Raw genomic sequence first — 17603 nt, forward strand, 5'->3', positions numbered from 1 at the left:
CGGCACCGTCAGCGCGCCTGCGCGGCCGCAGAGTCTTCCCCGCCCCTCTCACAGCCGCCGCCGCTGCTGCTGCTGCCGCTGCTGCACTGCTGGCGGGTGCCCGCGCCTCAGGTGAGTGAGCGCCACAGCCCGGCCCGCTGGGGACGCGCGGCGCTGCCTGCGGGGGCGTCGCTCCCCGTGCTTTCTCCTTCCGCGCCTAATCTCCGCGGCGCGCGGGGGCCCGCGGCTCGCGCTGCCAGCCTCCTCCAGGTCCCCCTGCGCCCTTCGCTCTCCCCGCCGGCGGGACCTGGGTCAGCCCGGCCTCCCTCAGCCGCTCCCCGCTCCCGGGCTTCGGGGCCTGGCAGCGAAGCCGCCGATGACAGCGTGCGGGCGGTCCGGGCGCCCGACCCCCTCGGTCTCAGGGACGCACCTTAAGCGCGCCCCCCTTTCCCGCTCTTGCCGTACAGGCGGCATAGGTCGGTGGGCCTCGGGTCGGGCGTTCACCACCTACCCCGCCCGTCCCGAAACCAGGGCGCTTGAAAGGTGGGCCGGGAGCTCGCCTTGCGTGCGTGCGACCCCGGTGCAGCGAGGAGTACCCTCGGGCTGGACCCCACGATGACCGTGCGAGGGAGGGGCTTCTTAGCCCCATTTTACAGATAAGGAAACTGAGGCACAGAGGTGAAGTGCAGTGCCCAAGGTCACGCGCCTGATAGGGGCAAGGGCTAGCTCTTGAAGTCAGGGTCTCGGGCTTTCAGGCTAGTACAGTTAGAATTTGATCTTGTACCTTTACAATTTTTTGAAATACACTTGCATTTCTGGAGTTATTTTTGAAATACACTTGCATCTTTGGAGTTGCTGCTTCAACGTCATAAAAGTAGGCTGTGAAAACAATATCTTGGAGTATAATTGAGGTGTTACTGTAATAATAATAATAGTAGTATGTTGTTGATAAGAGCTCACCTTCATCCAATGCTCGCCGTGTGCCAGGGATATTATTAAACATTTTATGATTATCTCACTTAATACCTCAGCATTTCCCAATCCAGTGCGTCCCCAGCTTCCCCCCCCTCCCCCGCGAAGCTGGCCTCCATGTCACAGGTAGACTAGAACCTCATGGCTTAGGAGGCAAGGAAGCTCTCCCATGGTACCTCACTGGCAGAACAAGGATAAGCCTTGTCTGCCCGCATCCAAATTTTACCCCCAATCTGGCCCCCCAGAGGATATAATTAGTCTTCCTTTTCTGGCTGCCAGGAAAGCAGGACTGGGCTAGCTGGGCTGGCTGGATCTGGAGGTGACAGAGCAAATTTGGCGAGCACTCACCTCATTCTGGGGCTTTTTGGCTCTGTCCCAATGCTGGGCTTGAACATCTCAGTATTTAAGATAAAGTAACAAGAGAAAGAAGGCATTGACAAAGTGGTGGTGAATATAAGAAGCCTCCATGATTTAAAATCCCAAAGGAACAGCTGTAAAAATATGTGAATGTTTCTTCCCCAAAATAACTAGCTCAAGTGTCTTTTTTTCTCCCTTAGCAAATCTTCCTATACACTTCAAAGCTCCATTAACTCACCACCTTTTCTGTGAAGCCTTCCTTGCTTGATTTTCCCAATTAGAATCACACACATGTACACAGTAGGGTAGAGGCTTCAGTCTTACCCTCAGGACTATTAGCCCCTTGAGGTCAGGAGTCTGCTTTGCAGCTCCAAGTGTTTGTTTCATAGTAGGCCATTGGTAAAGACTCTGTGAATTTCACTGTTCCTTTTCATTACTCAGAGTGATGTTTTCCTGCTGCCCTTCTGTTCCTCCTTCTTGCCCTTCAATTTCTCTTTGCTCTCCTTTCCTTTAGATTCAACTTCAACTTCTGGTTGAATCTGACCTGTCACTCAGAGGTCTCCATTCCACCCTGTTTTCTGTAAATTTGCAGATAAGGGTTTTGCATCAAGAAGCCTATTTATCCCCAACAGTGGAGTTGGTATATGCCACATAAGTGTACAGGACAGTTTTTACTGGCATGTTGCAGTAAGGTAGCCTGAGGCTTACGGCCTTTTAGTCTATCCCTAGATACATGGGAGAGTTTTTACATTCTTTTGCCTTATGTGGCAGACTACCCCTGGTGCTATCAGAGTAACTGGAGTTTTTTCCTTAAATCACTTCATACTATTTGCAATAATAAGTATTCAAAGGGCTTTTTGGGAGGCAGCAGATCTATGTATAGGTTTTCGACATAAATGAAGCTTTTTAAAGAGTTTTTCCAAATAATTCTCTGCAAATATGTCAAGCTGTTACTGTATATAAGGCATGGTATACGATTTTCAGTTGAATAATTTCTTGAATAAAATATCCTTTTAAAAGAGCTTACTAGCTAACTGGGAAACACTGTATCTAGCTGTAACTCAAGTCAAGTCTAAAAATTGGTATAATAGCATTATAAGCAACAATATAACAAGATAATGAGACATTTCATAAAATCATACACAGTTGAAGTTGAAAGGAAGCATCAAGTCATTTTGAAGTAGGGTGGTGGAAAAAAACAAACAAACAAACCGGGCTTGGCTAGGGTGGCTTGGGATTAAAATAGTGGTTCTCAACCTTTGGTGTGCATTAGAATCACCTGAAGACTTTAAAACCCAGATTTTAGGGGGTGCCTGGCTGGCTCAGTCGGTAGAGCCTGCAACTCTTGATCTCTGGGTCATGAGTTCAAGCCATGTTGGGCGTGGTGCTTATAACAATTAAAAAACAAAACCATACTGTGGGGGGCCCCACCTCCAGAGTTTCTGATTTAGTGGGTCCAGAGTGGGCCTGGGAATTTGTATTTCTAACAAATTCTCCGATGATGCTGATGCATCTAATCCAGGGACAACACTGAGAACTTCAACTGGATTTGGGAAAGTTGAGAAATTAGAGTCGGAAACTGTCAAAGAATCTATTCCAAAAAAGTATAAAAGTGTGTGTTATATACCAGGATAGGAAAGCTCTGGAAAGATGGATTCCAAACTGTAATAGTAGTCACTACTCATGGAAGTAGGATTTAGGGGGTTGGAGAATTCACTTTGTATTCTATACGTTTCTATCTTAGTTTTGTATTAAAAAGGGAAGAAAAGTAAGAGTCCTTTTTGAAGATATAAATATTTATGGATTTAAAAAGAGCTTGCTGAAGTAATCTAGTGTCATACAATAAACATTTTTAGACTGTATGCCAGATGCTACTAGGTTCTGGAAATAGAAAACCTTTGCTAAAGCTTGCAGTCCGGTCATGGAAATGGGCAGATAACAGTTCTACATAGTGTCCTGTGAGCTTCCTAAGGATAAGGGTCTAGCTTTGTGCATGGCAGATGATAGGCATTTGGTAAATGATGAGTGAATGAGCAAATGCAGGCAAGAAGTGAGGATAGAAAGAGAAAGAAAGAGCAAATGGGAGATTCTGGAAGAAAAATTGGCAAGCCTGAACAGGGATGATAAAAGGAAAAGGTGTGTCAAGGACTTCCAGATCCAAAGATTGATAACATTTTGATTGGGTTTACTGCAGAACTGAGTGTCAAGTTGTCTATTCTGAAAGACCTTTTTAAATCAAGTCCCCTCTCCCTTTTTAAGAGACTGATAATAATAGCACACAAAAACTTAACCTAGATTGAGGGTGTTTACCAGATTTCAGGGTTTTCTTTGGTAAATGAAAATTTTTATTCTTAACCACAATGCTAATTTTATTGTATTTATAATATTTATCTACAACTTTGCCATCAGTTGTTCTTTTATTAATTGGAAATTAACTGAGACATACGGAGGATGTCTTAAATGCCATGCAGAAATGGGTGGTATTGTATCTTCATCTTATTTCTTCAGTGAAGGGATGGTACAATTCTGTCATGTTTTCCATAACACCTCAGAGAGTTTGCCATATTCTCAGTCCTAAGTAAATACCCATTGTTGATGGCTAAATGGGGTGTACTTTGGAGGAAATGTGGCTCACTGCATTCTGAGGTGACATACATAAACACTAATTACATTACCAAACAGCCTGTGCTATTAAACTTGGTAAAGAACATATGATATGGAGTAGGTGTTTTCCCCAGCTTTTTGTTTAGAGTTTGTGCTTTTTATCTTCCTCAGAGATTTAATATAGAAAATGAAAATTCATTTCCCAAGTAAAGGGGTGGCTTCCCCCAGGCTTTGGCTACATTATTTGACTATAGTCCCCTCACCACTTAAAAATGTCCACAGTCTAGTTTGAGGTTTATCATGTTTATGAAGTTTATCAAGTATAAATTTCTGTACAGCCATTCTTTCAGTTTATCAAGTATATCAAGTATAAATTTCTGATACAGCCAATTATCAAGTATATCAGTTTATCTAGTTTTCAGTTTATCAAGTATAAATTTCTGATACAGCCATTCTTTTTTTTTAATTAAATTTTTTTATTGTTATGTTAATCCCCATACATTACATCATTAGTTTTAGATATAGTGTTCCATGATTCATTGTTTGTGCATAACACCCAGTGCTCCATGCAGAACGTGCCCTCCTCAATACCCATCACCAGGCTAACCCATCCTCCCACCCCTCCCCTCTAGAACCCTCAGTTTGTTTTTCAGAGTCCATCGTCTCTCATGGTTCTTCTGATACAGCCATTCTTTATACTTTATTACCTCTTAGTTTTTTGTTGTTACAGGTTTTGCAGTATCTTTTTAAAGATAACGCTGTTTCAGGCCTGGGGCCATAGTTATTTTGTTGTAGGAACTGTGAGTTTGATAGCCTAAACCCTCATTAATGCAATAAATCAGGATAAGGGAAATTGTATGGAGCTCATAAAAACTGTATGAAGTTGCTTCCTATTTATAATGATATCTTAAGTTTAGAAGTCTTGTCAGCTTTTCATTTAATTGGTAATTGTCATATGGTAATCTTCCTAGAAATATCATTTGCTTTCAAAACAGACATAGTTTAGGGGCGCCTGGGTGGCTCAGTCGTTAAGCGTCTGCCTTCGGCTCAGGTCATGATCCCAGGGTCCTGGGATCGAGCCCCGCATCGGGCTCCCTGCTCAGCGGGAAGCCTGCTTCTCCCTCTCCCACTCCCCCTGCTTGTGTTCCCTCTCTCGCTGTGTCTCTCTCTGTCAAATAAAAAAAAAAAAAAAACAGACATAGTTTATTAAAAATGACAGTTTTGCGCGCCTCGGTGGCTCAGTCGTTAAGCGTCTGCCGCTCAGGTCATGATCCCAGGGTCCTGGGATCAAGCCTGTATCGGGTTCCCTGCTCCGCGGGAGGCCTGCTTCTCCCTCTCCCACTCCCCCTGCTTGTGTTCCCTCTCTCGCTGTGTCTCTCTCTGTCAAATAAATAAATAAAATCTTTAAAAAAAAAATGACAGTTTTATCCTTACAGTGTTTGTACATTTTTAAGCCTGCACTTTCAACTTATGGATAAAAGTTGAATACTTTTTTAAATTACGAGATTTTAGCTCAGAAGCCATTTTATGTGAAACCATAATACTTGGCAGATAGAGGAGAAGAGGGGAATCAGGCTATTGTCTCTTTATTTCTGCAGTTGAGAAAGCTCTGGAGACAGGTCCTCTCCTGCCATTCTTTTTTTTTTTTTTAAAGATTTATTTATTTGACAGAGACACAGCGAGAGAGGGAACACAATCGGGGGAGTGGGAGAGGGAGAAGCAGGCTTCCCGCTGAGCAGGGAGCATGATGTGGGGGCTCGATCCCAGGACCCTGGGATCATGACCTGAGCCACCCAGGCGCCCTGCCTCCTGCCATTCTTCAACTTTTGTAGATACCGCTTCTTTTGAGTCTTTGTGTTGGGACATAGTTTTAACAGGGTGTTAACTAAGATATAACTGGGTGATTAGATCGGGTAGGATAGATTGCTTTTCAGATACATCCAGGGTGCAGGGCTCTCCTATTAAGGTAATAATGATCATAATACCTCAACTTTGTATGGTGCTTTTTCGTTTTCAGAATTCTTTGGTCATTAAGATCCTGGTAAACTCCGGTAGCCAAACCTGAAAAAATAAGCAGAATTAATGATTAGCTGGCATCAAGTGGAAAAGTTGGTTATAGAGGTGTGCCTGAGCTCTAGATGCGGATGTTCAAGTTCAGTTTCTTCATCTGTAAAGTGAGGGAAGGTTATAGTACCTATCTTATAAATGGGTTGGGAAATAAAATGAAACAATGAATGGCTAAAGTGCTTACCGTGTTACCTGGTTCAGTGTATTAGGTTCGTATGAGTATTGAGTTACCACATCTTACAGCCCTTGTTTGTCCTTTATCTCTACTCAGGCTGTCTTTTTTTTTAAGATTTTATTTATTTATTTGACAGAGAGAGAGAGACAGCGAGAGAGGGAATACAAGTGGGAGGGGGAGTGGGAGAGGGAGAAGCAGGCTCTCCGAGGAGCAGGGAGCCCAGTGCGGAGCTCGATCCCAGGACCCTGGGACCATGACCTGAGCCGAAGGCAGCTGCTTAACGACTGAGCCACCCAGGGGCCCCTCTACTCAGGCTGTCTTAAAGAACGAATTGTTTTCAGGGATTCTGTCTTATAGCTGATGGGAATCCAGATCCCATCCCAAGAGCATGTAATAGAGCCTTGCCAGGAGTAGTTTTCCTGGTATCCTGAGTTGCATCCTTCAAGAGTGGAAGATAGAGGGAGGTGCTTCTGCTTCTAGAGTTACTTTAGTATGACCACTGTGTTAGAGCTTCAGCTGGTTGGTGGGTGTCTGGGATTAAAAGAAGGCCCCTAGATGGGTGTTGCTGTGTTCTAGTAGTTATCTGTAGCAGTACCCTGGAATGAATAGGATGATTATACAGCTCAGGCTCAGATTCCCAGCTTAGCAGTCTCTGCAAACCTGTTTACCACCTGCTGCCATGCCAGAATTAAGGAGTGACACACAACAGGAAGGTGGGCCTGTTGTAGGGGGTGCTGCTGTTTTCCTTTGAGAAAAATGCAAGGTCTGCAGATGGCCCTTCCAGGGCTAAGGACCAGCAGGGGTGGTTCTGTTAGAATGAAGGTCTATGAGCATGCTTTAGCAGCTGCCTTTGATCACTTCCCTCCCCTCCCCAACCTTTGCTTATGTGATAGCACCTCTGAGGGTATTTCTTCTGGTGGAGAGTAACCCAGACTTCCCTTTAGGTAGTAAAAAGGTCAGTGAGCTGTGTTTTAAACATTGTTTCTTCCGTGGAGCTGGGTGGCTTGGCTTGTTTTTCTGGCTTTCTGGAGAGTCTCCTGAGACCCTTTCCTAAGGACCCCCAGGAGACAGCAATGAAACTAACATCCATTACCCTAGACACTAAAGGGGGTGCTTAAGTCAATAGTTTTATGGTTAGATTAATTCAGGCTTTAACCTTGGCAAAACTTAAGAGCCAAGTCATCAGATAATTGTGCTTCTTATAGAGTGAGTATGGAATTTTGCCCAGTGCTCTGCGATATCTTTCAGAGCCTGGAATAGGAATCCAGGTGCCACTCCCAGCCCCACACCCAGTTGGTCGTGTGAATTTAGGCAAATCACTTAAATTTCTAAGCCTCTTTTCTCATCTGAGGATGAAGGCCTGACTCTAGACCATCGTTCTCAGCCCTGGCTGCATACAGAATCACCCATGGAACTTTTTTTTTTTTTTAATTTTCTTTAATTATTAGAGTTCGCAAGCAGGGGGAGAAGCAGAGGGAAAGAGAATCTGAAGCAGACTCCACGCTCAGTGCAGAGCCCGACACAGGGCCGAATCCCACAAATGCAAGATCATGACTTGAGCCAAAACTAAGAGTCAGATGCTTAACTGAGCCACCTAGGCGCCCCTCCTCCCCCCCATGGAACTTTAAAAACAATATTTGGTGCTTTCCCTTGCCCGATTAAATTGTGTCTTTAGGGTTGGAGCCTGGGTATTGATGTTCCTCAAAGCTTCTCAAGTCTTTCTGATGTGTAGCTAAGAGAACAGCTGGACAAGATGACCACATTTTAAACAACTGTGTCATTCTGTTCTTCAGGAACCTTTACTGTCCACACAGTAAAGTCTAATTCATGTGTTCTGACCAGCCCTGTGTTCTTTCCAGCCACATGGTTCTTGTCTCCTGGATGTTCACATTTCTTTCTTTCCCATCCTGATGTGCTCACATGGAATGTCCTTTCCTCCCATTCAGCTGTACAAAACCTATCCATTCAAGGCCCATCATTGTTACTTCCTTTGGGATCACCCCAGTCCTTGCTCATTTCTCCTTTGCACTGGTTCCAAACTTCATTTAGCTCTAAATGCAGTGAACACTAGATGCAACGTTAAGACATGATACTCAAGCACTATTCCTCCTGGGGACATGGGACAGATGGAAATACCACTGGTTTGACTTGTATGCTGTTTTTGTTTTTTTTTTAAAGATTTTATTTATTTGAGAGAGAGCATGAGAGGGGGGAGGGTCAGAGGGAGAAGCAGACTCCCCGCTGAGCAGGGAGCCCGGTGTGGGACTCGATCCCAGGACTCCAGGATCATGACCTGAGCCGAAGGCAGTCGCTTAACCAACTGAGCCACCCAGGCGCCCCGTGACTTGTATGCTGTTAAAACATCTGTGATATCTTGTATTGTTGGCTGTCTCATTATGTGTGTATATCTTGTAACTATCAGTTGATGGATAGCTATCTATGACCTGACTCCAATGGGCATTTTTTTTTTAAGATTTTATTTATTTGACAGAGAGAGCGCGAGCACACAAGCAGGGGGAGCGGCAGAGGCAGAGGGAGAAGCAGGCTCCCCGCAGAGCAGGGGGAGCCCAATGTGGGACTTGATCCCAGGACCCCTTCAACTGAGCCACCCAGGCACCCTCCAATGGGCATTTTTAGCTTTATCTCGTACTCCTAATAGGAAAATACTATTTTTGCCAAACTGGGACATTTTCCAGCAGACCTGTGCTTTCTCATTTTCTTGCTTTTAAGTTCTCCTCCCTTTCTGGAATTTCTTTTTTTTATCCTTCTCTCATCCTCATCTATAGGAATTTAATCCCTCCTTCAAGGTCCAGTTCAAATATTACCTCCTCCATGAAACTTTTTTTCAGCACCCACAGCCTGCATTAACCGACCTTTGCCCTAAAGCTCCATAACCTGTAGAGCAGTGGTTCTCAAGTTGGGGCAGTTTTGCCCCCCAGAGGACACCTGGCAACATCCGGAGACATTTCTGGTTGTCAGAGTGGTTTGAGGAGGGTGCTACTAGCATCTAGTGGGTAGAGGCCAGAAATGCTGCTAAATATCCTACAACGTGCAAGGACAGTCCCCCACAACAAAGAGTTATCAGGCCCAAATGTCAGTGGTGCTGAGGTTGAGAAACTACCTTAGAATTTGTCCAGTTCACAGGCTTATGTTTATACTGCTTTGAACTGTAGTGATTTGTTTATGGACTTAATCTCCCTTACTCAGTGGACTTAATGGTTGAAGATGAATTCAGTCCCAAACCTGTGCTTTCTTGTTAACTTCATAGGGTTTAATCCTACACCTGTGGCCTAAATCCTAACTGCTCAGTGTAATTTAGGGCCAGAGATGAAAAGAGGTCTTCAGGGGCTCCTGGGTGACTCAGTCGTTAAGCGTCTGCCTTTGCCTCAGGTCATGATCCCGGGGTCCTGGGATCAAGCCCCGAGCCTCACATCGGGCTCCCTGCTGAGCAGGGAGCCTGCTTCTCCCTCTGCTTGCTGTTCCCCCTGCTTGTACTCTCTCTCTCTTTCTGTCAAATAAATAAAATTTTTTAAAAAATTTAAAAAAAAAAGAGGTATTCGGGACGCCTGGGTGGCTCAGACGGTTAACCATCTGCCTTCGGCTCAGGTCATGATTCCAGGGTCCTGGGATCGAGCCCCGCATCGGGCTCCCTGCTCAGCAGGGAGCCTGCTTCTCCCTCTCTCTCTGCCTGCCGCTCCCCCTGCTTGTATTCTCTCTGTCAAAAAAAAAAAAAAAAGGTCTTCATCGTGGGGTGGATGCAGTGAGGCAGTCAGCTAAATTTCTCTCCTTTTCACCCTCCAGGTCTTTCATCTGTAATAACCTGGGAGGCAGTGTGATACAGGGACTGTAGAGCATAGAGGGAGCATTTGGGGTCCGAAGACAGTTGGGATTCGGTTCAAGCTGTTGCATGTATTAGTTGTGTGGTGTTGCTCAGTCCATTTCCCCTCTTTCAGCCTCCGAGTCCTCATCTGTGTCCTAGAGATGATGCCAGTGTGCCAGGGTTGTATTTCACAGTGCCATCCTGATAATCCAACAAGATGTTAGATGTAAAGGTGCTTTTTAACTGTGAGGTGCTATAATAATTACTCATTCAGACAGTAGTTTATATGTAAAAAGAGAGGATGTGAGTCAGCTCGCTGTAGAAGCACCACTGTCTACCTTCTCACTTCCTGCAGCTTTTTAGCCATAACTACTTCAGCACCAGCTGACCCCTTCCAGCTCATTCTCCTCAGTAAGCCTCCTTTGTTTGTTGCCTTCATTCTGTTTTGGTTGCCTGCCTGAGGTCTTGCCAAAACCAAAGTGATTAACTTTGCCCTTAGAATACAAACTAGTGACCTGGTGTCAGTACATCCTGGCAAAGCCTGACGAAGGCCAGACAAATTACTGTGGTCATGGGGCAAGCTACAAAACAAGACAGCATGTAGTTTAGCCAATACTATGTGTAGTCCCTTACTGTCTTTTTCAAGTAACAAAGCAATGTTTTTTAAGCACTGGAAATCTTAGTGAGTTTTCTCTGACTAAATAGACACAATGCAGGGTGAGATAAAAGCCTGAGAGCCTCATGCCCCTGCGATCAGGCCAGGTGCACCTTTCTGCTGATTTGCTGAGTGACCTTCAGTTAGTTGTTGAACCTCATCAAGTTGGTAATGGGGGTGTGGATCTCCGAAGATTGTAGTAAGAACTGAAGAGTTGGGGGATGGAGCACTCACTCTGGGGAATAATGTAAAGTACTACATTAAAGGGAACTTCTGGGTTGCAGAATGTCAGTCCTGTCAGGAGCCAAAAAGGTCATCCTACCCAGTCTCTTCCCTTGACTGATGAGGAAGCTGAAGCCTGGAAAGGGAAAATACTTTGCCCAGTGCCACTCAACTAAGTAGGAGCCCACCTAGGTCCAGAGTCCACATTTGATGTTTATGGGCTCTTTCCCAAACTGGAAGAACATGGGCATCCATTCTTTCTGAGTGAACAAAGTTTGCACTATATTGTTGGACTTTAAACTGTGTTCTGCAGAACCCTAGCAGTCTCATCACCACTTCAGCCAGAGCCCCTACACTTTTCTCTGTTTCCTTTTTCAGAGTTGTGATGCAAAATTTAAGTTCGTAGTCTTGATGATCTTTAAACGCCCTCTCAGTGCTGTCTCTGAGTATCAGAGAACACTGGTGTCTCTCCTGGTCATCCTGGGAACATTTTTGCTTGCATTTCAGTTCAGAAATACCAGTTTCTGTATTTCTACAAAGTCATATACAAAGTCATGGGCTTTTTAGCATGGAGAACTGAACCTCATTTTCCCTAGATTTTCACTGTCAAAAGAACGGTCCTTTCTCAGTCCTGATCCCCCCCACAACATTGGAATTTTCCTCCTCTTCCATATAAATCTCCCTTCTCCCCATGACTTCTTTGACATCATATTTTTGCTTTTCTTCTTGTATCTCTGAGCATTTTTTCCTTTGTGTCTTACTGGTTCCGCTTGCTTGCTTGCTTTTTTTTTTTTTTTTTTTAAGGGATTTTATTTATTTTTTTCTAATATTTTATTTATTTATTTGAGAGAGAGATAGTGAGAGAGAGCACAAACGGGAAGGAGCAGGAGAAGCAGGGAGCAGGGAGCCCGATGTGGGGCTCGTCCCAGGACCCTGGGATCATGACCTGAGCCGAAGGCAGACGCTTAACGACTGAGCCACCCAGGCGCCCCGCTTGCTTGCTTTTTTAATTATTTGAGAGAGAGAAAGAGAGCTTGCACACTGGAGTTGGGTGTGGGGGAAGGAGAGGAGCAAGAGAGAGAGAGCGGCAGAGAATCTCAAGCAGAATCTGCACTGAGTACAGAGCCCAGTGCTGGGCTTGATCTCATGACCCTGAGATCATGATCTGGACTGAAACCAAGAGTTGGATTCTTAACCGACTGAGCCACACAGACGCCCCGTGGTTCTGCTTTCTTTCCCATCACTAAGTTTTCTTTCAGAAGAGCCCAGGCCCTGCATCTCCTCCTCATCTCTAGTTTGGTAAGCGCCTGTGGATTTTCCTCATTAATTCACTCCTGCCTATGCTCAGGTCTCTTGGAGGCCCAAATATTAACTTTGAATCAACATTGATTTTTTTTCATCAATTTCTCTGTTACTGCTTCTCAGCTCCCCCACTGCACCATTATTCTTTATCCTTCGAATTGAAAACCTTGGCAAAATCTGACTCTTTTCTGACCGTATGCTATTTTTACCAACTTTGTACCCAGATGTCCCTTTTTCTTTCTGTGATTCCAGTAGTGTTATCACACTTGTCACCTTTCAGCTAGGATTTCTGTAGCAAACTACTAAACTCTTCTCTTTCTGTAGTATATTTCCCTTCTAGTTGGTCTCAGTTGTTGAATCTTTTCAAAATCCCATTTAATTTACTGAAATCCTTTTGGGAATAGGCAGGATGAAATTAGATGAATAGAGTCTTTTTCTCCCCCATCCTCATCTCTATTAAGGATTTTTGCTGATAATCAAGCCTTTCAGTTACTCACCTCCTCAACTTAGATGTTCTCTCCTCGTCAGCTGATGAGGTCACATGTTGGATGGTCATCATTCCAAACTGATTGGCTAAGATCCTAAACAAGGTCCCCAGGTGGTTGTCTGTACATTGAGGTTTGAGGCACACTGTTCTAATAACAAACAAGAAATAGCTCTTGTTTCAGCTCAAGTAATAGCTGGAATTTTATTTCTCTTATCCCTCCTCATTCTATCTTCTCCTTGTCTTCAGCTAACTACTGAGATAGTGAAGAGTCTTGTCCTGATACGGTGACTCAAACCTTCAGTCTGGCTTCCAAGTCAATGGTGGTATAGGATTGCTCTAGGCTTCTACTACCTTTACTTCAAGGAGGTGCCCCTGTGGGTATAGAGGAAGAAATTTGTCCAGGGTCCTACAACCAGCACATGGGGCCTGGCGTAGACATATGATAGTGGGGAAAGCAAAGGTTTTTACATTCTTGCTCTATTACTTACATGGATGGGAGATACTAGAAGAGTTACTTAACTTCTCTAAGCCTAAATTTATCATCTCTAAACTAAGAAATGAAAATATCTGCCTGAGAAGATTGTTAGGAGGATTAAACGTAGCGTACTTAGAGTATAATTCCTGGCACAGAGTAGGAATTACACTTTTTCCCTTTCACTCTCTAGCCATTTGGTACCAGGTTCACTGCCTCAGTTTGAGGATGGATGGTTTTAACTTGTTAGCCCTCCCTCTGCCTCCTACAACTGGGAAAGAGGATGAACGTTTTGTTATCTACTGTAGTTTATAAAATCCCTACCAGCTTTATAAGTATATTTGGAGCCCTGGGGCACCTGGGTGGCTCGGTCGGTTAGGCGTCCAACTCTTGATCTCAGCTCAGGTCTTTTTATTGTTTTATTTTTTAAAGATTTTATTTATTTATTTGACAGAGAGAGACACAGCGAGAGAGGGAACACAAGCAGGGGGAGTGGGAGAGGGAGAAGCAGGCTTCCTGCGGAGCAGGGAGCCCGATGCAGGGCTCAATCCCAGGACCCTGGGATCGTGACCTGAGCCGAAGGTAGACGCTTAACGACTGAGCCACCAGGCGCCCTCTGCTCAGGTCTTGATCTCAGGGTTGTGAGTTCAAACTCCACGTTGCGCTCCACGCTGGGCATGGAGTCTACTTAAAAAAAAAAAAAAAAAGGAATATTAGTAGCCTTTATTACCAGGATGGGATCTGGCAGCCCTATCATTTCTGCAGATGAGGGAACTGCAGGCCTTAAAGATCCCCAGGAGGGAGCCAATCTGTGTAGCTGAGAGATCTGGAGATGGAGTTTTCCACCATGTGATCTTAGTTTTCTTATAAGTGTTATAAAATTCCTTATTGGCAAGGGATTGGGACAATGAGAACTGAGCAAAAGTTGAATCTCTGGAGGAATGCAGTAGGTCCCCTATAACGTGGAAGGTAAACATCTACTGTCTTGTTGCCAGTTCCCAAGTCATACTGGAACAGTTCACTGTCCTGCATTGTCTGCATTGGACCCAGCTGATAGGGACAGGCTTCTCATTTAATTTGTGCCCTTGTTTAAGTGTTTCTCCTGGCACAAACATTGCATTTTTCTTCATCTTTAAAAAATGCATGGGAACACTAGGTGAATGCCAGTCACTTTGGAACTGAGGGCACTTCTGGCTTTCTTCTGGCCCTGAGGAACCTTTTTTTTTTTTTTTTAAGATTTTATTTATTTGCGAGAGAGAGAATGAGAGACAGAGAGCATGAGAGGGAGGAGGGTCAGAGGGAGAAGCAGACTCCCTGCTGAGCAGGGAGCCCGATGTGGGACTCGATCCCGGGACTCCAGGATCATGACCTGAGCCGAAGGCAGTCGCTTAACCAACTGAGCCACCCAGGTGCCCGGCCCTGAGGAACCTTGACACATCTCTCCACACGGAGTTACATTTGAGTAATTAACATCTTGAAGGGTCCTGCTTTCAAGTGAGTGAATTAAAGTAGGGAATAAAGTGGGTAGATTGGAAAATAATTTCAGGAAATCACCACTTTACATGGAAAAAAGAACAAGTGGAAATAGACTAAAATGTTAACAGTGGTTATCTTTAGATGGAAGGACTGTGAGTAAAATATCTTTTCATTATTCTGTGATTTCACATTTTCTTTTTTTTAATAAGAGACTCTTCTGGTTTTTCTTTTAGAGATTTTATTTATTTGTTTGACAGAGAGAGAGCATAAGCAGGGGGAGCAGCAGGCAGAGGGAGAGGGAAAAGCAGGCTCCCCACCAAGTAGGGAGCCCGATGTGGGGCTCGATCCCAGGACCCTGGGATCATGACCTGGGCCGAAGGCAGACCCCAACCAACTGAGCCACCCAGGTGCCCCTGATTTCACATTTTCTAAAGTGAACACGTACTATCTTTATAATAGGAAAAAGAACTTTAAAATTGCCATTTTAAATTACTGATAAGCAGTGACATCCAAATGAAAAGTAGCTACGGTTTATAATGTGATTAATAAACACATAACGAGGGATGCCTGCCTGGGTGGCTTAGTTGGTTAAGCATCAGACTCTTGGTTTCAGCTCAGGTTGCAATCTCAGGGTCATGAGATGGAGCCCCTGAGTGGGGCTCTGAACTCAGCATGAAGTCTGCTTGAGATTCCCTTTCCCTCTCCCTGCCCCTACTGCTTGTGCACGTGCTTTCTCTCTCTCTCTCTCTCAAAATAAATAAATAAATATTTAAAAATAAAAATAAACACACAACGAGTATAGATCCCAGTTAGGCCAATATTTTGGGTCAATTGGGTCAAAGTGGTATTGTAAAAGAGAATTGCAAATGCCAGCTGAGATTTGTGATGAAAGATTCAAGCCACCTCATCCCCTTATGAAATGTATGTGGTAGGGGTGCCTGGGTGGCTCAGTCGGTTAAGTGTCTGCCTTCAGCTCAGGTCATGGTCCCAGGGCCCTGGGATCGAGTCCCGCGGCCTCCTTGCTCAGCGGGGAGCCTGCTTCTCCCTCTGCCTGCTGCTCCCCCTGCTTGTGCTCTCCCTCTCTGTCAAGTAAATAAATAAAATCTTTTTTTAAAAAAAATGTACGGGGCGCCTGGGTGGCTCTGTCATTAAGTGTCTGCCTTCGGCTCAGGTCATGATCCCAGGGTCCTGGGATCGAGCCCTGCATCGGGCTCCCTGCTCCGCAGGAAGCCTGCTTCTCCCTCTCCCACTCCCCCTGCTTGTGTTCCCTCTCCCGCTGTGTCTCTGTCAAATAAATAAAATCCTTAAAAAAAAGGAAAAAGGAAAAAAGAAAAAAGAAATGTACGTGGTATAGAAACAAAACAAAAATTCAGCTTCTGGTCATTCAGTAGCTCAATTAAGTTTATAGGTTGCCTGGGAGCTGAGAAAAAGAACCATGTTCTTTTGGAGGTTAAATATCATCAAGCTTGTGCTCTGTTAAGTGGCACAGATGTTTGGGATGCTTGTGATTGGCCTGTGGGGTCCATAGTTTGAGGAGTGTTCCTGACTGGCATCCTCTGGGTTCTTAGAAGGAATGATAAAAGGGCCTTTGTTAGTCTGTTCTAAAGTAGTCACAGTTGGAAGCAGAATTTATTTTGATGTATTGGTCAGTAATAGCTAAAAGGTAGCCTAGACTCCATACCCTCTCCATAGCTAAGTAAATCAAAGCCATGTAATCCTATGTCTGGAGGGAAAAACAGAAAAATGAATTAATATAGTAGGCTAATATTTTATGAAGGCTTTTGTGATTCTCACAATCAAAAGTAATTATTCCTTCTTTGAACTATTATGCCCCTTCTATTTACTTCTCATTTTGTAGTTAGTTTTATAGATAGCTGTCATCTCTACTCTAGTAAGCTCCTGGAAAGCAGGGACCTTTTTTTTATTTTCCATAATGCTTTGCACACTGGGTACTCAGTAAGTGGTAATAACTACATCCCCAACTCACTGAATTAGCATTTTTCTGGACTGATGAGTTCATGGCCAAGGCAGAGGGGAGGAAGCCTGGGGCTTTAAAGTCTGGATGGAGGGGCGCCTGGGTGGCTCAGTCGTTAAGCGTCTGCCTTCGGCTCAGGTCATGATCCCAGGGTCCTGGGATCGAGCCCCGCATCGGGCTCCCTGCTCAGCGGGAAGCCTGCTTCTCCCTCTCCCACTCCCCCTGCTTGTGTTCCCTCTCTCGCTGTGTCTCTCTCTGTCAAATAAATAAATAAAATCTTTAAAAAAAAAAAAGTCTGGATGGAAATACTGGCAATATTCAATATTTACAACCTTTCCCCATGACTCCCTGTCCAGTGGGATGGAGTAAGGATTTATGACTCATTACCCTGTCTCCTCCTCTCCAACTACTTTCTTCTCCTAGAAGTGTTTTCCTGTCTTCTCTGTCTCTGTGTTAGTTATTTTTTGCTATATAAGAAGTCACTCCAAAACAGAATAATTATTACTATTCATACTTTCTGTGGGTCAGGAATTCAGGTGGTGGCTTGGTAGGGTGGTTCAGGCTTAGGGTCTCCAATGTGGTTGCAGTCAGATATCTCTGGGGCTGCAGTCATCTGAAGTCTTGACTGGGGCTGGAAGATCCATGTGCAAGGTAGCTCACTCACATGGCTCGCGGGTTGGTACTGTCAAGATGGTTCCCCTTGGCATGGGCCTCCCCAGAGGACTGTGTGAATGTCCTCACAATACCATAGCTGGCTTCCCCCAGAACTAATGAATGAAGACTGTAATGTCTTGAAGCAGAAGCTATGCCATTTATGACGCAGCCTCAGAAGCCATATATTGCTGCCTCTGCCATATTTTATTATGTTACACACCATCCCTGATTTATTTGGATTGGAGACTACATGACTGCAAATATCAGGAGTCAAGGATCATTGGGTTGTTTGGAGGCCATCTTGGAAGCTGGCTCTCATACTCTCCATCCACTGTTGTGATTCCCTAAGTGAAGGCTGATGAGTTTAGCCTTGGTTCATCTGCCCC

The 17603-nt window shown here is 44.7% G+C and overlaps 1 protein-coding gene across 5 annotated transcripts in view; it reads left to right on the top strand.

Annotated features, from left to right (window-relative positions):
- Nucleotides 1–44: 44 nt before the first annotated feature.
- Nucleotides 45–17603, top strand: part of NDRG3 (NDRG family member 3) — a 74429-nt gene continuing 56870 nt past the window's right edge. For all 5 annotated transcript variants that reach the window (XM_032419355.1, XM_032419357.1, XM_032419356.1 and 2 more), the window contains exon 1: nt 45–111. The gene's annotated coding sequence lies outside the window, so the exon portion shown is untranslated. The remainder of the gene's footprint in view (nt 112–17603) is intronic.

Source organism: Phoca vitulina, unplaced genomic scaffold (assembly GCF_004348235.1).
Source record: "Phoca vitulina isolate PV1807 unplaced genomic scaffold, GSC_HSeal_1.0 scaffold22, whole genome shotgun sequence".
NCBI lineage: Eukaryota > Metazoa > Chordata > Mammalia > Carnivora > Phocidae > Phoca > Phoca vitulina.